Source organism: Acomys minous, assembly GCF_964271855.1.
Source record: "Acomys minous genome assembly, chromosome: 15".
Taxonomy (NCBI): Eukaryota; Metazoa; Chordata; class Mammalia; order Rodentia; family Muridae; genus Acomys; species Acomys minous.
The window spans coordinates 53,919,851-53,943,215 of record NC_140497.1 but is presented as its reverse complement, the minus strand read 5'-3'; the positions used below and the strand labels follow the sequence as shown (position 1 = coordinate 53,943,215).

General features: G+C 43.7%; 1 protein-coding gene across 9 annotated transcripts in view; it reads left to right on the top strand.

The window, feature by feature from the left end:
- The window catches only part of PSD3 (pleckstrin and Sec7 domain containing 3), a 541,746-nt gene that overhangs the window by 283,738 nt on the left and 234,643 nt on the right, over nucleotides 1–23,365 (top strand). Inside the window, exon 1 of one of the 9 annotated variants that reach the window (XM_084758408.1) lies at nucleotides 1,064–1,375. The exons of 7 other annotated variants lie outside the window; for them this stretch is intronic. The gene's annotated coding sequence lies outside the window, so the exon portion shown is untranslated. Of the gene's footprint in view, nucleotides 1–1,063; nucleotides 1,376–16,251; nucleotides 16,274–23,365 lie in introns of those variants that run through there. One more of the 9 variants, XM_084758399.1, reaches the window with a different exon arrangement.

The following is a 23,365-nucleotide window of genomic DNA, read 5'->3' as shown; positions in this document are numbered from 1 at the left end:
CAGACTGTATATAGATGTCAACTCTGTGGTGTCATTGTTTTTGCCCCCTCAACATTGGAAATCCGTTTATTTACTTTAAAGCCCTAGTGTATCAGTTAATTGCTATAGAGCAGTCATTATATGAATGCACTATAATTATGTTCCTATTTTATTATGGTAGTATTTTTGTTATCTCTAACAGCATGAGATGTGCACTTATTTTTACATAAGACACAGCTTCCTGTGTAAACATGGGAATCTTTTTCTAGGCCTAGGTACATATTTAGGAATGAAAATTGATGTGTCGAAAGTGTAATAGTTTTTTTGATGAGCCACTCATGAAAGTGCATACTTCATTTTCGAGTGCATGAAATTGTATGTGTTTCTGTTTATAAGGTCACTCCTAGTTCTTCCTCTTCCCACCCATACAAAATGGCCCAGGTTGAAGGACAGATAGGCAAAGGAAGCATTGCAGTCAATTCAATCCAGTTCCCTTTAGGAGCTCTGGTAGAGAGAGTCTGGTATCCATTAGTTGAGTCTGGAGGCTGGGTCTGGATCAGATTGCTCAATTACTCTTGTCCCCAGATGCTGTGGTGGCAGTTGTTGCCCTTGTCTGACAGCTGTGAGGGTGGCCTGTTCACGTCTGCCTGACTAAAGTGGAATTTGAACAAAAGGACAATAAATATTTTCACAGTGTGATTGCGGGAAAAGCAGAAACACAGTCAGAATGAAAACATAAAATCACCAGCCACTGAAACACATATATATCCTTTAACTCTTTGCCAAATAAATGAAGTAAATCTGTTTTGTAGGCTTAGTTCAGTCAGGCTACGTGAACTATTGGAAACTCTGTCTTTTAAACATAGGACTTGTAAAAACCCTGGTGCTCTTAAAAAAAGACGGAGCTCAAGTAACTTATTTTAGAATGGTGTTGGACGAACGTTCCCCCCTCTTAAAAAGCAACCACTCCAATTATGCTAAGACATGTGCTGTTCCTCCCTGTTACTAGCTCTCCCCTGGCTTTTAAAGGGTTAAGTGGGAGGTTTGTGAGGTCATGTGTGACTTCACTGGGTCTGGACTTTTGAAGCAGGTCTCTTGGAGGGAAGCTGCCTGTTTAGGAGGAAGGCTGGGAAGAGAAGGCAGGACTCCTTCAACTTCTTTCAAGTCCTTATCCCACAGGCAGCACCCCCCCACCCGCCAAGGGATACAGTGGCATTCTGGGAGAATGTCACAGTGGAGTCAGTGTTTAGCAGTGTGCACACGCACAGACGCGGTGGCTTCAGAAGTATGCTAAAGAGAGCGCTTGCAGGAGATGGAGAAAGTTTGCTGAGCAGATGGGACTGGGCTGTCTCCTCATCCCGGACAGATTCACGGGGCAGACGGTTTGCTGACACAGGTAACAGAGATTTGGTTTGAGTGTCTTTGTCTGGTCCCTGTCTGAGACAGTCTGGATCATCTATAAACGTAGCTTCAGAAACTTCATTGGGTTTGAAAACATTTAATTTCAAATATAAAGCATTGTAGGGCAGTGTTGGAGAGGAAAAAAAATGCTTTTTAAAAAATTTTTGTCAGGCTGACAGAAATGAGGGCACTTCCTGTAGTTTAGTGCTCTGGCACTTGGAGGAGTTCCCTTGGCAGGGCCACGCTGCTGTCTGAGACGATTACCCACAGCTTGGTGCTCGTAGACTGTGAGTGCATCTTTAGAAACCTGGTGAATTTTCTAGCAGCAGAAGGCCATCAGTTTGAGCTTGGTCACGTAGTGGTCTCTTCTGTTTCCCAAGCATGCCATTCTGATTTTATTGTGCCACCGCTCTGTAAAGGAAGTTTTGTAGTTCATATGGAAAAAAGATTCCTCTTACAACTCAGGGACAGGTTTGCTACATCAGATGTGACCCAGTCATCTAAGGAAGAAATATGTTGCAGCTCTGCGGTGTAGGTCTGCTGCCATGTTTAACAGATACAGACATATAAGGGACCAGAGTGACACCAAAGAGTACACAGGGCGTGAGTGAATGTGGCACACTGATAATCCATCTTTGGATTCTTGCATTAGATGGCTCGCCCAAAACCTGGGAGCACGAGCCCCCCAAATTCTCAGGGTAATTAGATGCTTACTTAACAGGCTTGTTTGTATGTATTTTTCACAGTGGCATTTCCTGACTTGATCACCGACTTTTTTTTTTCTTAAGTTCCTATTTATAATACTTTACAATGCCATTTGTTTTATTGGTCAGTCAGTATAAAGTTTTGACCTCTTTTACCTATGTGTTTTTTTTCCCTCACCTCATAATAAAGTACAGACAGAGAGAATTTATGGGATAGAAAGTGGCACTAAACATGTTTATGAGAGGCATAGTACAGTAGTTAGCAGTCACAGGCCCGGCATTTTAAATTATCCCTGTAGTTCATAGGGTCCGGCTTCTCAGAAGTGCTTAAGCACCCCGGATGCTCAGCTTCTCCATGTGTTAAGTCGGGATGAGAATGGTTTCTTTCCCTGAGGGGTGGCTATTGTAAAGACTAAGGTGCAGTGTGGGAAAGCACTCACCATAGTTTGTCTGTACGAGGAAAAGCCCAGTAAATGTTAACTTGGGCTATGATTGTTGCTTAAGTTGTGCTTCCTCACGTCAGGTGCTCTGGAAGACTTTGTTAGGGAACACATGAGTAAACTGCAAGAGCTCGTGTCCTCAGCCTATGCGGGGCTCTGCAGGTAGCCCTTCTGGTCTCCAACCTCTATCCAGTCTTTTCTCTGATGCAGCCTCCCTCCCGGTGCACAGCGGATCAACAGAGGAAGGGTGGGAGCAGCCAAGCGTAAATCCATCAGTACTTGTGAAAACTTTTCTGGTTTCCGGCCTGGGATGCCATGCCAGTTTTAGCGTGTTTGGATGCGGGGAACAGGAATACAGGCATGGGCTGCACATGAGGCGTGGGGTAGAAAGGACTGTCGGAACGCAGGCCCCGTTCCTGTGTACTCTCCCTACAGGCAGGTCCCTCTGCCCTGCAGTGGTGACTGTTTTTATAGGCTTATCTGTAGCTCTAGCTTTGGCCTTTCGGATCTCCCAGCTCCAAGGGCTGGCAGATACACAGCAGTATGAACAATGCACAGCTGCCACTTCTTTTTGTCTGTTATTGTGGATGATAGCTTTTTAATTATTGAGGCTAAGCAAAATGTGTGGAAACGGTTTGCACAGAGTAAGTACTAAATATATTTTTACTTCTGTTTCTTGTGTTATAATCAAGGGAAGTTTAATTATAATTTCTAAGTCAGTCTTTTCTATCCTGTAGTTGATTTGGAAAGGTCTTACGTCTAGACTGTGGTTCTAAAACTTTTGATTAAAATACTTTTCCTGAGCTGAGCACGGGGTGCACACCTGTAATCGCAGACTTGGGAATTACAGGTGGGAGAATCAGGAGTTCCAGGCCAGTCTTGGCTACGTAACAGCTTTGAAGCCAACTGGGGATGCCTGAGACCCTGGGTCTATAATGGCAACAATAATAATTGTCTTGTGTTACTAGTTTATGTCACTAATGTCAGCCTTTCTTTTTACCTTGGTAGTAGTTTAGTGTAGATTATGATTCCTATATCTTTTAGGTTTGATTTTAATCTAGTCTTCAAAAATTTGATGGAAAACAATACAGGGCCAGTGGTAAAAAAAAAAATCAAATTGAAATCTGTATTTGTTTCCCCACAGGAGCTTTTATTGACAGTTCCCAGTGTATCCTTAGGAGGCAGAGTCTATTAATTTTTTTTTTGGGGGGGGGAATTTTATTCAAAACTATCTTCCTGGTGTAAAAGTACAAATTTAGCCTAGAATGTTCTGTCAGATTTGCTAGGTCTTTGTACAGTTAAGTTCCCCCTTGTAGTTCCACAGGGTTTGGAATGTTTGGGAGTGTCCTTGCAGGGAGCTGCCTGCACAGCTGGGTCATGTCACCCGGAGCCCAATGTACTTGACAGATACAGCTCTGCCCATCCTGCTGTAGGTCATCTGACCAGCCCTGAGTTCTCAGAAGAGAGTCAGGGCCCAAAAACCTCAGGCTTGAAGCTCCGTGTTCCAGCACGGGCTTTGGTCATTGCTTAGCTGGTCTGAGGGTGGGGTTCAGTCAGCCCTTCGGTCTGCTGTTGTGTTTGGCTTAGAGTCGTCAGCACCACTGGGTGGGGAGAATGTAGAACTGTTCCACTGAGCGTGGAATTGCAGGACTGTGCTCAACTTCCAGCCTTACTGTTTACCATCTGTGGCCTTGGCCAAGGTGACGCTGGCTCTCAGCCTTTTTACTTGCAGAATGGAACGCCTGGAATAAAATAATGCATGTGAAAGTGCTAGTGCACAGTGCTCTGTGGGATGTTAAGACTGTGGCTAATTCTCATCCGACCTAGCAGACTGAACATTCCTTGCCGTGTTGGAGAAGCAGGGGAAGTGTCGTGTAGCTATCTGGTGTCCTTAGACTTAGGCTCATCCCCTTGAGGAGGTTTTTGTCCTATCCCTACATGCATGTCAGTGATGGCTCGGAACTTGGACTCAAGGGAGGGCCCTGCTCTGTGCTTTCTATGCCTAGAGTGTTCTCATATAAGCCACCTTTAGGTCCTGGTTTAAGTAAGGGACGTTATAAGATCACGTGTTGGTCCCATTCTGGCACTGACTGCCAAGACTGGCACTTACTTTTTATCTCTTAGTTCGCCATGTCGAAAAGCAGAGGGTAGACTAAAGACCCTTTAGCATGGGGGGAGGATATGGTGGCTATCGTTTTACTTGTACATTTCTTGTGCTTTTCTATACCATAATTTTAGAGGACAGTATCTGTTTCCCAGTTTAAATAATTTAGGAAAACTACTGTAAAAAACTATTAATTCCTTGGGGATTTTGTATGATGTATTTGATCATATTCACCCCAAACTTTCTCGCCAACGTCTCTCAAATCTAGTCTTACCTCCCTACCTCAGACTTTCTTGGGTTTTATTTTATTTTATTTTATTTTATTTTTTGAAAGCATTCATGGACACTAGTTAATGTCCTCAATATAAGGGGCTCTTCCTCCTCCAGGAGCCAACAAGTGTCTATTGCTGTGAGTCAGACTTAGGCCATGAGGCTTTCTCTGCGCCACCTCAGAAGTTCCCGAGAGAAAGAAAGGGCTAGGAAGTTAGGAAGTAACGTAAGGAATGAGTTGATGCTTGATGTTGTCCTGCAATTTCTGACATTTTGACATTGGGAAGCAGGTGTGTTTCGTGTCGTGACTTTGAATTTGACCTTTCTTGAATTTGAATTAACTTTACTGTAGAGATAATAAAGCCGAGCATTTTCAAAAGATTAAAAGTGATGGGACCATTAAGTGCCCATGTAAAACACAGCCAGAGATTGTCAGTTGACACATTAGCATGTGACAGTAAGTTGCTTGGGTCTCACTTGTCACTAAAGATGAGTTTAGTGGTCATTCCTGGCTCTCCTCAGATGGCAGGTAAGCTGAGGTTTTTCAGCCTGATCTTACAAAAGAAACTCTTTTTTTCCTTTTATTTGTTTTGTAAAGAGGAAACAAATTTTAGTAGCAAGATATTGAATTGTGAAATAGAAGTTGAACATTAAATAGGCTACTTCCATAATTATCTGACAGGAGAGTGGACAGGCACAATTAAGTTTGATTCCTGGTCTCAGCAGTTGCAGGCATGAGCACTGCTCCAGGCCTAGCCTGGCTGCCTCCCAGTAGGAGTCAGTCACATCCTAAGTCAGCAGACCCTGCCTGTGGCATCCTGTTCTTCCGGGGCATGGCTTAGGACCTCATAACTGTGAAAAGGGACTAAAGAGACCCATCTGCAGAAGCTTGATTGTAGGCCAAGGGTAGCCTACCCAGGATGTCCACCAGGTCTGACCAAAGTCCACCATTGTTGGCGAATAAAGAAGTAATTTTTGTGTTATATTGAATTCAGTTTTATTAAAATATCTGAAGTCTGGTGTAATTGTATATGAAGTTGGTTACAAATTAAATTGATATACTTGTATCAGCTTATTATATTTTTGATTCTCTAATGCCTCCCCACCCAAATATACTATTCTGGCTATATATATTCAGCTCCAGGTATTTGGATGGTAGGTGTTCTGCACTCTGCTTCCCTGCTTCTGGTTTTCTTTTCTGTATTCAGAATTTTTCAGGTTGCCCTGGGTACCTTTCCTTTGATAAAAACCTTAGTAACAGCTGTTGAACAGGGACCATGGGTTCTTCTCTTCTTATGTCTTTGCCCATTTAAGGCCACTGTGACTCTGCAAAAGCCAGAGATTGTTTCCAGACTTTGCATTAGCTGCCTGTCCTCCAGGAGACACAAGTGGTCATAGGAAGATCCTTGTGCTAGGTTTCGGGACACTTGGGCCCTGGCTGTGTCAGTATTTTATTTCTTAAGTTCTAATCTTTTTTTCTCTCTCTCTGAAGCTTTCATATACTCATCTAGATTGATTAATTCATGGCGAAAGTCTTCACTTATCAAGAAAGTGGGACAGAGGGGAGGATTTCTTATTGGGACTTTAGGTGAGAGAAGTATGGGAGAATGGGGAAATAGAAGGATCCAGAGGGTCCTAGAAACCTACAAGAAGAACATTATGATAGGCAGGTCTGGGCCTAGGGGTCCTGCTCAAACTATGGTACCAGCCAAGGACAATTTGTGCAGTAAACTTTGAACCCCTACCCAGATCTAGCCAATGGACAGGACATTCTCCACAGTTGAGTGGAGAGTGGGGTATGACTTTCACATGAACTCTGGTGCCCCATATTTGACCACGTCCCCTGGAAGGGGAGGCCTAGTGGCACTCAGAGGAAGGATAGCAGGCTACCAAGAAGAGACTTGACACCCTATGAGCATATACAGGGGGAGGAGATCCCCCTCAGTCACAGTCATAGGGGAGAAAAATAGAGGGAAATGGGAGGGAGGGAGGAATGGGAGGATACAAGGGATGGGATAACTATTGAAATGTAACATGAATGAATTCATTAAAAAAAGAAAAAAATAATTCATGGTCTAGTCTAACTACAAAATTCCATTAGTTGAACTCCATGGGATCATAATATTCTGGCTTCTTACATTAACTCTCTGGACCAATAAGAACCCAATCTATGGAGCAGCCTTAACAGTTGAGGAGGCCACGGACTTGGAGCACTGGAATATTACATGGAGTTAGCAATCACGAGCATCAGTCATTGGATCTTTTGAATGAAGGGAGAAGTGTTTTCCTTTTGTTGGCGGTATTGCTTGGGCTGTCTAAACTGGTTGACTTTTGTCTTGTTCTTCCATGGAAGAAATATGTACCGGTTACCTTTCCTGGGTCTGAGTTCACTCGAGCCTTTAGCATGCTTATTTTGAAGCCCTAATTGTATTCAGTCTTATAAGAAAAATGCGGTGGCCAAGGGGGAGTGCAGCCCTTTAATTTATTTCTTTTGTTGACTGAAGTGACTGACCCTTGGCTCTGGCTTCTTCAGTCCTCTTCAGAAGGTTCTTGTTCTCATACGGAGGCAGGGATATGAAAGCACATAGTGTGCATGGCCCTTTATCTCTTAGATCCTGGCCATGGCTCATGATTCCTAGCTATGCAGGGTATAGGTAATGTAGAGCCCACATTTAGGAAAAAATAAAAACATTCTCTCTAACTGAAAACACAGCATAGGATTGACACGTTGAAGTAGTGGGGTGCCAGGCATGTCACCCACTTCTCAGATTTCATCTTTAGAATGGGATAGTGAGGGTAGGCGGCAGCTAGCACTTTCCAGAGCCAGTCATGAACTTCTGATTTCTTGCTTCCTTAGTGATCCCATCAGAGAGGAGAAGGCAGTAAAGGAAAAGGCGCTGTGTCTCCCACTTCAGGCTGTAACTTCTCTGAGGCAGACGCTATCTTCTCGTTTTTGGACAGCCCTAAGTCCGGGATACCACAAAATGCTTTAACATTGATTATTCCTTTTTTGGACAGTACACTAATTTTGGAGTTTATTTATCAAGATATCAGCAATTTGAAGCTCTCTGCTTGGAATAGATTCTTCCATAAACATTTGTGGTTTCCAGACTAACTTCCTTTCCCGGGCAGAAGAGCTTTTGAACTATTTGTGCTTTTATGTGGAAGACGGTTGTTCCTTGGGAGACTCTTCCTTTTCTCTCTCTCTTCCCCCTTACCCTCTCTCTCTCTCTCTCTGTATGGTTTTGTTTTGTTTTGTTTTGTTTTTTATTCAGCAAAAGCCTCAAGGACAATCACTGCTCCAGGGCCTGTGTTAATATGTCTGCAGGCCTTCAGAGTCAATACTTCTCCAGGGAATTGTTTGTTTTCTGCCTTCTAGATAACCAGTCAAAACCCTTGCATTGCTTCTGGGTGTATTATCTGGATTTGAGGCAAGCTCCACCAACGTCTTTTACCATTTTACATGGAAATTTTGGAGACGACTAAGTGCCTCACTTAAAATATATCTTTTTTCCATTTGAGGGTGCGTCTCTCTCCAGGCCTGTTAGCACTTTCCTTTCGGCTCACGCCAGGGACTTAGGTGAATGTGAGCAACAGTGGTGAAGGTTATTCTACGTGCCCTTGGCTATCTGTTCTAACAACCAACAGAACTTCAGTGGGTTGAACCCAGGGTTTTGCATGTGCTAGAAAAGTACTCTTACCCTGAGCTCTGTCCCCACAGGCTTTATCTTACATATACGTACTCTCTTCAAAAGAGCAGTTTCAGTATATTTTCCCGTAAGAGGTCAGGTTTTTATATTAGGTGGACAGTTGAGTTTTTGAGTTCCTTAACCTTGAACACTTCACTTGTGGGCAACCTAGGGGAGATGGAAGTCAAAGGATACCATTGGGGGCCTTCTGAATGAGTGACACAGTTAGCAGGTTGTTGATACAGTGTTTCTGGGGACTCTCTGAGGTGAGAAACCTCTTGGTGTACCCCTTGGGTATGATGACTGGGAAGAATGCTTCTGCCACACCTATGCCAACAAATCTGGAAAGACACACAGAGCAAGACAGCGGGATGGCACTGCTGTAAAGTCTCAGGGACGCCCTCTTCTCTGGGCGAGCGTAGGCCACCATCACTAATGTTGTTGCTTTTCGTTGCTGATGTGACTGTTCCCATTCTTTTAATGTATAGTGTCTCTGAAATGTCTGTAGATGCTGCTGTCTTCTAAGAGGAATAGTCATAAATCAGAGTGGTTCTAAGGAAGCAGGCTTTTTGCACTTGAAATACCGTAGTGCTTAGTCTTTATATTCTTGGCTCATGATTTTTTTCCTTTAGAATATACTTATCCTTAAACATAAAACTTTATAGAAGTAAGGTTTTAGAAAACATAGGCCAGATTTTGGATTCATGGCAGTGCATTCCAAGACCTGAGTAGGAAACCTTTCTCCACATTACTGAAGGAACTGGTCCTTGCAGCCAGCTTGGTATGGAACAGTTGTCCCAGACCCCAACCCTGTAACCAGGTTATTTTCTTTTTAATCCAAAGTCAGTGCTCTGCTCACTAGCTTATCCTAGAATTTGACTGCACACTTTCACCTGATTAAAATCTTATGTTGAAAGATCCTGATGCTTGTGTGTTTTTCTTGTAAGCCATTGCTTATGTACTTCAAATTTTCCTGGTAAGCTTATTTTTTCCCAGTGAAAGTAGTCGACTGTGTTTCAGGAAGAGTAGAGGCGTCATTAAATAGCAACGAGTTCAGTGTTACCATTTTCTGTTTTGTAATGTTGTCAGTGGAAGTGGTTCAGTCTCAGTGTGGTTTGAGTCCAAGGGTCCAGAAAATAAGACCTGAGTATATGCCAGACAGGAGGAACATAAGTGGCCGCTGTGATTTTATTTTACATTGCTTGCATGTAAAGACTTAAAGAGAGAAAGGGCATCAGATACTCCCCCCCCCCCCCAAGGAATACTTGAGAAAGCCCCATGATTACGGAGGTTTACGTTTTAACTGGATATGTGTGCCACTTCAAAGCCTTAGGTGGTATTGCAGGAGGGAGAATAATGCACAGAGAGGAACTTGCAGACATTTTTACTTGGTTTAGAATTCCCGGGGACTCAAAGGAGGAGGGTGGCTTTCCTTTCTGTGGTATCACCATATTAGAAGACTAATTAAGAGAACTCTTGTGGTTTTTTTCCTGTGGGAAGATAAATCATTTAGATAATTGTGGATAATTTTATATGAGTTAAAGGAAATTAATTGAAGTTTTTGCCACTATTGGAATCTCATCTAGCTAGTGTCTGGACACCTCTCTTATAGAAGCAAAAACTCTGTGCAAGGAGCATAATCTTGTGTAGGGTTTAGATCTTGGACGGTTTTAAAAAGTACTTTCCATCATAGCCCAACGTGGCTATTTCCTGAAAGTATTGCCTTGAGTAGAAGTCCCTCTGGCTCTCTTTAAAATACTTGTAGTAATAACTCCATTTGACGTTGTTAAGAGGATCAGTTTAAGTACTGTTTGCCAAGTGCTTAGTGCAGTGCTTGGTGCTATCTGTGCTCAGTCAATGTCAGCATCAGCCTTCGACCTTCACTGTATATTCCTGTATGCTGCTGTGCTCTTCGTCTTCTCATAGTCACACAGTTCAGATGAGTAACACAGGACAGAGCAGCACACTCAGTCTTTTTGTTTATTTCTCTTTTATACATTATGCCTTTGGGGGTGGTATTTGGTCATAGGTGCTAGGTGAGAACTGAAAGTATATCTTAAGAGTATTAGGCAAAGCAATGAAAGTACCACAGAATACACACTGTTGTGCAGGATCTAAGGGCAGATTTTCTTTTTAAAAGAATTTATTATAATTTATTCAGACTACACCCTGAATGTTATCCCCTCACTGGTATCTTCCCATTCCCACCCTCCCTCCCTCCCTCTTCTGCCCTATTCCCCTGTCCTAGACCTCTGACAGAAGGGTACCTCCTCCCCCACCGTATGGTCAGAGCATATCAGGTCTCATCCGTATAGCCCGCTTCCCCTTCCTCTGTGTTCCTCTGGGCCTCCCCATCAAGGGGAAGTGATCAAATTGGGGGCATCAGAGTTCATGTCAGAGGCAGTCCCTGCTCTTCTACAACCATGGAGGATGCGCTGTCCATTGGCTAGATCTGAACGGGGTTTCCTTAACTGAAGAATGGATAAAGAAACTGTGGTATATTTACACAACGGAATACTCCTCAGCTATTAAAAACAAGGAAATCTTGAAATGTGCAGGCAAATGGATGGAAGTAGAAATGATCATTCTGAGGAGTTAACCCAGTCCCAGAAAGATACACATAGTATATACTCACTTATAATCAGATATTAGGACTCCAACCAGCAAGGGATTGAGACAGATGCTGGGTCTTGCTGCTGGACCCCAAGTAAGAGAGGTATGGGAGAATGGGGGGATGGAAGGACCCAGGGGGTTCAGGAGCACCACAAAGAGACCATCCAGGCTGGTGGATCTAGGGGGACCTGCACAAACTGCTGCACCAACCAAGGACAATGCACAAAGGACAGATTTTCCTAACATTCCTTACATAATCATGTTATATGAAAGTGAGTGCTGAGGATAAAACGCAGAAACTCAATGTTGAGCCTCTGCCTTGTGGTCTTCGGCATGGTGTTGTGGTTTCTCTTGCTATATCATGCCTCTGCAGAGCAGTGGGTCTTTCTAATGAGTCCCCTTGACCCTCCTGATGAGTTCATTAATAGTTATACCAGAGGCATAGTCTTTAGTGGTACATCATAGGAAAAACCAACATGGAAATTGAGGGTCTCGCTGTGAAATTAAAATGATAGGAAATAGTATAGGTCTATGCATAAAAGTCTACTGGAGGAAGGCTCCTGCAGCTTAACATTTCGTGAGATATCCATAGTGAACTCATGCCTTGATCACTAATTATCAGTATTCATCTTAAAGGTACATTTTTTACTATGATGTCCTGCCTTTCAGTAACCTCAAGGCTTGATGTTTCCTTCTAGTCTCCACATGGCTGGGGCTGTGGTTTGAGCCGTCACACCCTGCTCCTTCTTTCCGAACACCTGTGTGTGTCTAAAGTATCCCAAAGAGCTCTTCTTGGCTGAATACTGAAGACAGAGTTTCATTTTGAGCTAGAGTCCTGGTGTGTCGCTCAGGATGGCGTAAATTCAGGATTCTGTCTCTTGCCTCAGTCTTCCTGGTTCTGGGATCAGAGGGATGTTTCACCGCACCTGGCTAAAACTGTATACTTTGAAAAAACATTACGTGTGTGTGTGTGTGTGTGTGTGTGTGTGTGTGTGTCTGTCTGTCTGTCTGTCTGTCTGTCTGTCTGTCTGTGTGTCTTTGTTCCTGTGCATGTGCCATGGTGCATGCGTGGAGGTAAGAGGACAGTGTGTGGGAATTGGTTCTCTCCTTCCACTGTGAAATCCAGACTGCTCTGAGAATGGGCCATTCCCCGCCCCATCCCATTTAAGCTGTTCTGTAGCATTTCTGTACCGTGCTCCTGCTTCTTAGTAGTTTCCATATCATAGAAGGGTTATAAAGGGCACATAAACTTTAGAGGTGTGCATTCTTGGGCTCTTTTGGGTTCTGGGGATTTATATAGTAATGCTGCAAATCATGCTCTTGGCTTTGTCTAAGCTGCTGTTGTGGGCTCCTTACCTGGGCCATGATATTGGTGAATGCAGTACCTTAAATCTCTCTTGTCGAGCAGTAGCCTCGTTCCTGGTCCTCTTGTAATATTAGTGAACATGGGAGGAAGGTGAAGTCTTAGGGGAGGATGGTGAAATCTTATGGGACTGTTGCCTTGGCAACAGCAGAGTCAGCCTTTATACTGCCCACCTGCTGTGACGGTGGACAGAGCTTCTCAGTCGGCTTTACCTCCCTTACATTTTTATTAGCCTGGAACATTCTTTTTAGAAGTAGAGCTTTTAATTAACCAAAGAAAGGCATTGAAGACTCTTTTGTTTTGTGTTTTTGCTTGTTTGTTTGTTTTTTTTAGTCTGGGTTTCTCAGCTTAGCCTTGGCTGTCCTGGACTCACTTTGTAGACCAGATTGGCCTTGAACTCACAGTGATCCACCTGCCTCTGCCTCCCTGAGTGCTGGGACTAAAGGCATGTGTCGCCATGCCTGGTTGGGATCTGGGACTCTTGTTAGTTCGTGCATCTAGTTGACTTGGTTAACCTCATACACTCACGCAGTCAGGGTCTCTCTCCCAGGATTCTCTCCTTGATATACGACACCTTTCCTACCTCTTTCTGAAAAGCCCTGAGACACATCATTCTGATTAGCAAGGAATGGAAGCCTGTCTAAAGCCTCTGAATTCTTTCTCATATTAGGAGTCAGCCTAGCCGCGCCTGAGTGATAGTAGCTGTGTGTGATTCAGAAGAGCCCCAGAGAAGCTCACGTGTATACTTGCGGCGTCCTCTTACCCACTCACAAGGCCTGCACATCCTGTCTGCATTTCCACACAGGCTCTCAGCCTCTTTTCTCACCTCTCTGTTCTGATGGATTTTTAAATTCTTTGTGGGTCTTCGTGTGTGTGTGTATGTGTGTGTGTGTGTGTGTGTGTGTGTGTGTGTGTGTGTGTGTGTTATGTGTTTAAATAACAGACAACTTTTAAAGTAAAGGAACAACTTATAAAGTAAGGGAGAACTCATAGCTCTACCAGTTGGCAACCCACTCATGGAAACTTTGACCCAGGACTTGACCTGCAAGGACGGGGATGGAGCAGAGATTGAAGAAATGTCCAGCTGGTACCTGGCCCAGCCTGAGGCCCACCATGGGAGACAGCCAACCCCTGGCACTATTGACATACTCTGCTGTGCTTGCATAGGGGAGCCAGCATGGCTGCCCTCTGAGTGGCTCCACCCAGCAGCTGATGGGGTCACGTGTCAAACAGTGGGTGGAGAGCCAGCAGGGAGTCTTGGGAAGAGTAAGGAGAGGGATGGAAGACCCAGGGGACAGGAGCTCCATAGAACAGAGCCAGCTAACCAGGGCCCTGAGGCGCCTGTGGACACTGGGGCTCCAGCCAGGGACCATGCATGGACCGGACCTGGGCCCCTGCACAGGTGTAGCTGACGGGCAACTCGGTCATCATGTGGGTACCCTAGAGAGGGAATTGGGGGGCTGGCTCTGACTTGGACTCTGCTGCCTGCTTTTTGTTTTGTTTTGTTTATTGTCCTTTTCCTCTGGCGGGGCTGCCTTGCTGGGCCACAGGGGAAGGGGGTGCCCTTAGTCCTGATACAACTTGATATGCTGGGGTGAGAAGGTAGGGGGTTCCCATTCTCTGGGGAGGAGGAGAGGAAGGAGGAATAGGGAGAAAGAGAAAGAGGTGGGGGGAGCCTATGACTAGGATGGAAAGTGAATAATTAATAAAAAAATAACCTATCAGACAATTAAGAAGTCAAAAAAAAAAAAAGGCTTTGTCAGAAGCTTGAGTAGTGGGTTTGCCGAGCTCTATTCTGTGGACTCACTTCCTACACTCGATGTGGCTTTTTATTCCTACCAAGGGACATGACTTATCTTCCCTTCATGGTCGCGCTGTTCGTAGCACACATGAAAACAGTAGACACCTTAGCAAGCCGTCCCAAGTACATAGTACACTAGTCTGCTTTCTCAGGCAGCCAGCTAGTGTGCGCACTACCTCACTGCCGGAAGCATGAGTTGTTGCTTGCTTGCCAGCTGTAAACTCTATTTTCATCCGTCAGAAATCACGTTTTGTTGTTTGTTCGTTTTGCTTTATATTCTTAAGTTATTTTTGAACCCTTTAAGATATCACATAATCTTTTTACCAACTTAGTTGATAGTAAAACATAATAGAATTTTAGAGATAGATGGGATATTTATCTCCTCTGGTAAGCTCCTCTCCCCCAACACACACACACACATGCACACACACATGCACACACATGCACACACACACACACACACACACACACACACACACACACACACTCACCCCAGAATTGTATGTGCAAAATTCTGAGGCAAAGGAAAGAAGGACAGTACAGTAACACAGTTACTGATTAAACTGGACCAGCATTTAAATTCTTCTTCTGTTTCCTGCTGTTTTATTTCATCACCATGAAACTCTCCACTTGAACTCTCTTGTTGTTGTTGGTTTTTAGGGTTTATAATTAATTAATTAGTTAGTTAGTTAGTTAATGAAGTTCCTCCTCCCTCCTCTCCTCCCAGCTCTTCTCCCCACATCTTTCCCCTCCCGTCCACTCCTCCTCCATTTCTCTTAAGAAAAGAAGAGGCGTCCCATGGACGTGAACCATCCCTGGCATGCCACTCTTTATGAATGTCCTACAGGGTGCTGGCACCATAGACCCCGGAGGTGTACCACCGAGTCCCCAAAGTCAGGCGACCTGGAAACCCATCCCAGCTCTGCCACACTTACTACCAGGGTGTGTGTCTCATTTCCATGGTTTGTCATATGGACATGGAGTCCTTGTGAAGATTGAATGCCATACAGTTCTCAGAACAGTGCCCGGCGTGATGAAGGTTCTTAATACCTGTTCTCTATCATTTTTGGTCTGAATGCTTTCAATGGCAAAGAGAGAAAGTAACCAGTCTATTGTAAATCCTACTGAAGGGTTATGTCGCCCTGAGTGGCTGAATGTAAGCTCCCTCTGTGTGTCTGTATGTATGTCTATCTCTCTCTCACACACACCCCTGCACACCTCTGGCATCTCTCGGCAAATTGGCCTGTTCATCACAACTTAGCCAATTCCCTTGCGCACCTCCTTCTGAGAGTGATGGAAAGCCTTGGGCACTAACAGTGATGCGGTGGAGCATCCTTGCGAGGGCTGAGGTTCGTAAGAAGGCTTATTTTCTTGCTTATCACATCCCTTTGAAACATGGCCTAGTAATTTTGCTCAAGACTAAAGGACAAAGGGATTAGTAATAGGGTTCCTAAAGACTTACAGAGTAACTGCTTTCTGCCAAGCACGAGCCAGTATTTTGTTCCTCCATGGAACAGTGGAAATTACCACGTGGGACTGTAAGTGGGAGGAGCAGGGAGGGATGAGCTTCTGTGGAGTGATGGCACTGCATGGTCTGCCTCTGTGGATGATGTGGGAGAGATAACCACAGCGTCTTTCTAAGTAACTGCCATGTCCGTCAGTCCTCTGCCAGTGGCTGTGTGGGAGGTGTAGTTGCAGTCAGGTTTGTGTCATCCTTGTGTCATGGGAGAACTACTGCCAGGCTCATAGCTCATTTGTGTGATGAGTAAGGCACTTGAGAGTCAACGTGTTTGTACTTGAGGTCAGTATGGAGATGACTTCCAGCGGCTAATGGCAGCAGTAAGGGCTGCGTTCCGGAAGTGCTGGACCTGTGGAATCCACTCACGGACTCTTGCCTTTTCCCTGGGTGGTGAGTGAGTCTCGCTCCTGCTTACTTTTGCAGAGTGTGCCTTCAGGAAGCAGGCTTCTTCTGTGGCTTCTCGAAGCCTGTCACTCCTTTCTCTTTGTTGTAGCTGACTACTCCTTTAAAAGGCCAGAGGACTTGTGACAGTAAAAGCCAGGGAGAGCCAAGAGGAGGAGCTTTGGTATAGAAGAAGCCAGAGAGGGAAATTCACCTTTTGACAGTGGATCTTTTAAGAGAAACCAAACCAAACAAAACAAAGAAACTTGTTGTACTGGTCATAGTGTTTTTTTTTTGTTGTTGTTGTTGTTGTTTCATGCCTAAGAAAATGTTTTCCTTTAAAAGGGTAGAAACATTTAATTGGGTGTGTGCTTAATGGAGAAAATGCATTTTTGGGTGAGGGATGTTGTTTCTGCTCCAGCTGTGCTAAATTAAGAATGTCAGAAATTAGTGAACAGAACTCTTGAAATGGCCCGTACTCCCTCAAGTTGGGGAGCAGATGGTTTCTGCAGCCCCTGGGCTGTCTGGGAGACGGCAGGACTGGGCAGTAGTGCTGTGAGATATGCTTTCCTCGTCACTGGCCATGCCCTGTTGATTTTGTAAAGTCACGTGGGCTTTTTTTGTTTGTAGCATTCATAGAGACTCATGCAGCTGAACAACAGAAAAACAAGCAAGCAAACAAACAGACCAAAAAAAAAAAAAAAAAAAAAAAAAAAACCCAGCAGCAACAACAACAATATTCAACAAGATCTAGTTGCAACATGTTTTCAAAATACAGTTGACGTAAGTTTGTATTTTATGAGGTATTATCTTTTTTTTTTTTCAGGTGTTGGACTTTGGCTTTCATATATTTAAACATATGTCCTCAACTCTGTGCTTTTTAAGAAAGGACAGGATTGGATTATGAGGGCTTACTAATTACAGAAAGGCTCTCAGGAAACAGAGGAACCAAGCAGGGGAATCAGGCCGTTGCTTCTGAAGGAAGTCCACGCTCCTTGTTAGCAAGTGCACTAAGGAATGCTGGCCTTCAGGAGTCTCTTGGCCATGCCACAAACCCTGAGCTCCCCACAAAAGTAAAACTAGCTCCCAGTATTATCCGAAGGAAATCGTTTTAGGTATTAGGAGCCCTGCTTGAGGCTGTAAGGTGACTTCTAGTGTGAGTTGTCAAGGGTATTATATGATTTCACTATATTATTAGCTGGTTAAGCTGTGTGATTCATTTTATAAATTAGATAGCTTACCATCATTCCATGCAGCTTACTAAGAGGCTGCGAGCAGTGTCTGCACCTGACGGGTATTTAGAACAGCTCTCTTATCATTTCATCCCCACACTGACCCTGCCCTTAACTCAGTAACAATCCCCCTGATGTGCAGTACGTTATTTCAAAGATAAACTACCACATAGGCATCTTTGTTGTTAATCAAAGTGGAAACTTATTTGAAAACCTTTCGAGGGGACCAGAGCGCTTTGAGCCTTTAATCCCCCATTTCATTTACTTCGTGTTTTGATGCTTGCTTTGTGCTCATTCCAATTTATCTGAACATTGCACATTAGAACAGAGAGGAGAGGCACGGTCACTTGCTAGTAGGCAAGATCACCTACTCTGATCTTCACTGAACATGCTCACATCCCCTTCTGCTCTGTGTGTGTGCGTGTGCACGTTTAGTTTACCTGGATGAGATCTTAAATGACGTTTGCGTTGGAAGCATTTGAGTAGCTTCTTAAGGTATGATGTCACGTGTCAGAAAGATTGGCTTACCGCAAAGCAGTGCAGCCACAGTGAGAGGGCATCAAGTGACCAGTACTTGGTCGTGGCAGGTTCCAGAGCATTTGAAATTTGTTATATATATTAATTACTCCCTGTTGGTCTGATAAAACACTATAATCAAAAGCGACTAATGGAAGAAAGTTTATTCTGGCCCATGGTTCCAGAGCGGGAGCCAGTCCACAAGGGTGTGGAGGCAGCAGGCAGCGGGAGCAGGAAGCTGAGACATCACATCTTCAAGCACAAAGCAGAGCATGAACTGGAAGTGGGGGCGTGGCTGTACGCTCTCAAAGCCTTCCCCCAGTGGCTACTTTCTCCAGGAAGGCTCCGCCTCCTAGTTCCCCTAGTATCCACTAGAAGTATGGTACCATTTCCTACACTTTGTAAATCTCATTTCAGATCTGTGCTTTCTGTTTGGTCTTCCGGATACATAATTAAAGCCTTACTATATATAAACTAGAAACAAAAAATTTTAATATGAATATTTGGTATTTAGCTATTAAAAACACTTGAAAGGAATTTGATTTATATAAGTGAAAGAGTTTTGTTTGCTGAAGACAATTTGCAAAGCACACTTAAAAACAATTTTGATTATACTGAAGACAGTTTGACAAACCCAAAGAAAATAAACCTGTTAGCATTCAAAAATAGCATTGCTACTATTTATTTTCAGACTTTGGCAGTGTATTATGTGTGTAAGTGTGCCTCTTGTATAGTTAGGTAAGATCTTGAGAGGTAATTAATGCTTGTCTGGTATTCTGTGATATAAATGTGTTATATTCATTTAAAGCAGGTACTTTTTCAAAATATAGGCCAGACACCTTGTGGTATGTGAGTTAATTATGGAGAACATATGCCTGAGTGTATTTGATTTTAGTAGTTAGCTGGTCTAGTATGTGTCATAACTATGAGTAGCTCGTCCAAAGTTATTTCATGGTTCCCATCCCTTTGGAATACTGTACATGTTGGGAGTGCCTAGTCTACTATTTCTCCACCTGTGGGTCTTGACTCCATACTGCAATGTTACATTAGTGAAGAAGAAAAAAAAAAGATTATGATTGGGTGTCACCACAGCATGGAGTGTATTAAAAGGTCACAGCATTAGGAAGGCTGAGAACCACTGTTTAAGTGTCTCACTCTTTAGGTAATTTCACTACAGGTTTCTGCTCAACTTTACTACACCATATCTGACAATAACTCATAACTCAGTATTTCCTCATCCCTGATGATGCAGTGATCAGCATACAGTGGTCAGCCTTTTCTTAATTTGCTCGTTCCAGCTCTCCGGGCGAAATCTAGAGTCTTTGCTGTGACTTACAGGTTCCCACCTAAGCGTCAGCTTCTGGTGTCACGCTAGCCTCCTCTGACTGTGTGTTCTCCCAGTGTTGCTCATTTGCCTTTAGGTGAATTGGCCTCTGGACCACACTGAACGTGTTTGGAATGCTTCTGCCTCATGTCTGCGCGTCTGTTGGTTTGTTTTTTGTTGTTTTGTTTTGTTTTGTTTTGGTCATCTCCTTGGATGTTCCTCCTCAGGTATCCTGTGGCCTGTCCCCCCACATACTATTTTTAAAAATTTGTTTCTCTCCCTGAAGCCCTAATATTCCCCTCAAACTAGTATGGCGTGTCTTTCGTTTTTCATCTGTCTGTCTTCTGAAATGTAAGCACATTGAGGGTGAGCATTTTGTTTGTTTTGGTCTCTGCTGAATCTCCAGCATTTTAGATCAGTTCTAGTAGATGTCAGACATGCTGTATATTTTTATTAGAAATGTGGGGTAAATAAAACCAGGAGCTGATTAAGTAGTTTTAGAAATTCAGTCACTCGACTACAGGATGCATAAAAGTTGTAAAGGTGATGGTGTTTCAGAATTATTGATAGGTAGTATTTAATTTTGTTTTACTGGAGTAGCAGTGCAGTAAATATCCCTCCCCCGCCTCCCCCAAGACAGAGTTTCGCTGTGTGGCCTTGGCTGTCCTGGACTCAGTTTGTTGACCAGGCTGCACTTGAACTCACAGTGATCCACCTGCCTCGGCCTCCCCGAGTGCTGGGATTAAAGATGTGCGCCACCATGTGGCTGCAGTAAATCTTCATGTATTTTTCTATATTATGTTTATGATGGTTTCCTTTAGTTTATTTTTCTGAAGTGTGTGTGTGTGTGTGTGTGTGTGTGTGTGTGTGTGTGTGTGGTCTCATGTGTTGAGATCAGAAGGCCACTAACAGTAGTTGCGTTCTCTCTTTCCACCATATGGTTCCTTGGGATCAAGCTCCCGTGTCAGCTCAGCTGCACTTCTGAACTGTAATGCTTGCCTTGTTTTCCTAGAAGGGCTTGTAAGTGTTGTTGCTTGTCCTTAGGGTAAAACACATTTTTCAGTTATAGAGCTGAAATGCATTTGCATTTCTCATCACAGTCTATGATTATTCCTTCTTGGATGTCACAGTGCATTAGCTCTGTCTAATCTTTGTCAGTTTTGTAGGAGGGCGGGGGTTGGGGGCGAAGCTTTTTGAAAGCTGTAAATGTAACTTTTATTTGCCTAATGTAATTGCCATCTTCAAAGCTTACTGCCTCCGTCTGCTAACCTAGGCCTAGTCCTGAAAGCCTCTGACCTCCATAATCTAGGCCTAGAGTGTTTTCACCCTCTGAGACTTACTGCTGAGTAAGCTTATCCTTTCTAGATCTTTCTGAGCTCTGGCTGACTTCCTCAACTCAGGTGTTGTGGCTCCAACTCCTCTCCTAGCTGACTGATTCAGTCTGACTGCTCTCTTGGCCCCTGACTAAATTGCTCTACTTGACCTCAAATCAACTCTAGCAATCTGTCCTAATCTTCTTGCTACTTCTTCTTCTCTGGCTTCTTCTGTCTTCACCTGTGTCCAGTATGTTCTCTTTTCAACCTCTCTCTGTAAAAATTTTCCTTGTAAAACTGCCTCTGAATCATAGGAACTGAACTGCCCCAAACTCAACTCCACTGCCTTCCCTAGTGCTGGGTTTACAGGCATGCACCACAGTGCCAGGCTTCTTTTATTCCTTTATGGTTATCTTGTTTTAAAAAAACATTGTTATCTGGGTGGTTGGTTGGTTTTGTGTGCTTCTGTATGTAGATGTCTGTGTCTATCTGTGAGCACATGTGCTGTAGCACCCATGTGACGGTCAGAGGAGACCTTGTGGAAGTTGTTTCTGTTCTCCCATAGTCTGGGTACAGAGATAAAACTTAAGTTCTCAGGCTTTGCTGATAAACAACTTTAAACCATCTCGCTGGCTCTTAGGTTTATTTCTTATGTTGCTTTTGAATTGTACTGCATTTTAGAGAGGCATAGGGCGGGGCAGAATCAAATATTTATTCTAGGAGCATAGTGTTAGCATTAGCTAAGACTGTTCAAAGCAATGGGAATCAATAGTATAAATAAACCTCTCATTCCTGTGGCGTATGTGTGTGTGTGTGTGTGTGTGTGTGTGTGTGTGTGTGTGTGTGTAATTTCACAGGGTGACTTATTTCAATGACATACATCAGCGGCTGGATAGACACACACACGGCAATTTGGAGACTGAAGAGCCAGGGGAATTACCTAGTTTAAAAAACTGGGAAGTTTTAAAATGAGAGATGCAGCCCCTGCTTAAAGCTGGAGGCTTGAAGGCCCCTGGGGAGCTGCTGGAGAGAGTCAGCATTCCGCAGCGGGAGAAGCTGGAGTCTGATTTATACAAGTGACGACAGGAGCAGTGAGAATAAGCCGGAGCAAAAACCCCACACTCTGGAGCTGGGGAGTCTAGTATGCCTGTGGGAGCCACGCCTGTCGCTTCCTCCATCTGAGTCCCAGGTCTGCAGCGTCGTGCTGCCCACGGTCAGGGACGGTCTCTTTCTTACGCTTCACTGACCCACATTCCAGTCTGCTCTGGAAAGGACCCAGGACACAGAGAGTGCGCCTCACCGAGTTTTCTAGGCATCCTTCATAAATCATCACAGTGTTTATTTATATATTTGTACTTCATCCCTATGAGCGAAATGGTGTGATTTTTGTTATTTCAGTTCTGTAGTGCTTTTGTTGCTAGCTATTTTGCAGATTTTATTCTTGGTGGAATTCTTTTTAATTATTTTTTTAGTTAGTACTTTTTTGGTTTGTTAAAGCTCTTTTTAATTTTCATTTGTAACTGATCATTGTTTTAGTTTTCACATTTAAAAACATTTTATATGTATTTGTCATTAGTTCTTTTAAGTTTTCATATGATTTGCTTGTTTTGTTTTGTTTTTTGTTTGTTTGTTTTTCTATATTGTTTGGTTTCTCTGTATAGCCTTGGCCATCCTGGACTCAGTTTGTAGACCAGGCTGGCCTCAAACCCACAGAGAGCTTCCTGTCTCTGCCTCCCCAAGTTTATATAATGCTTTTTAAAGTTAGAGGGTTTTTTTTTTTTTGAGAATTTTATAAAGGACATGTTTTGATCACATTCACTAAACCTCTCAATTCCTTCCAAGTTACCTTGCTTCCCTGCTTTCCCAACTTCCTGTCTGCTTTTTCTTTTTTTAAAAAAATCCTTCATAGCAACTTGTGTTGCCTGTATGTTTGGTGGTGTGGATTTCTACTGGAGAGCAGTAGGGGTACCAGGCGCTACCCTCCTACAGAAAACTGCCTCTCCCCATTCCAGTACCTAACTGTTGCCAATAGCTCCGTGGCTTGCATGGGGTTGTGTGCCCAGCTCCTCTCTCCCAGCTGGGATTAGGTCTGGCTTGGGCTTGCACAGGTTGTGTCCATGCTGTCACAACCACCGCACGTGCATGTGTGCAGTTGCCCTGCTCTGCCTAGAAGTCAGTGGGCTTCCTCATGGCCGTCCACTAACTCAGGAACTTACGTTCTTTCCGCCCCATCTTTGGCGGTGATCCCTCTTTGGGGCTGGATTTGTCAACAGTTATAGCATCTGCTGCAAATATTTATCATTTGTTTGTTCTCTTTTCTCCCTGAAATTACTATACTAGGTCTTTTAGAACAAGGGAAATTAATATGTGGAATGTAGTCCATGTATCATGCTGGTGTATTTCGTTGGTATAGTTATTATGACTGGGTGAGCACAGTGTGCTTTGATAGCATGTGAAGAAAACATAGGTTCATCAAAATTGGAGACCCCTCTAACCCAAACAATCTTCTTGCACACTTGTTTTTAATTCTTCTTCTGGTCAAAGCATCAGCTCTAAAAGTCCCTGCTGTTCTTCTTTATAGCTGCCACTGCGTGATATTTGCTTAACCCCACCCCACTTCCATAACCAATACTGTCTTATTATGGTAAATTGAGAAATACAATAGGAAGTATTTCTGGTTTGGTAGTAATTTAATTTTCTATTTTTATTTGAGAAT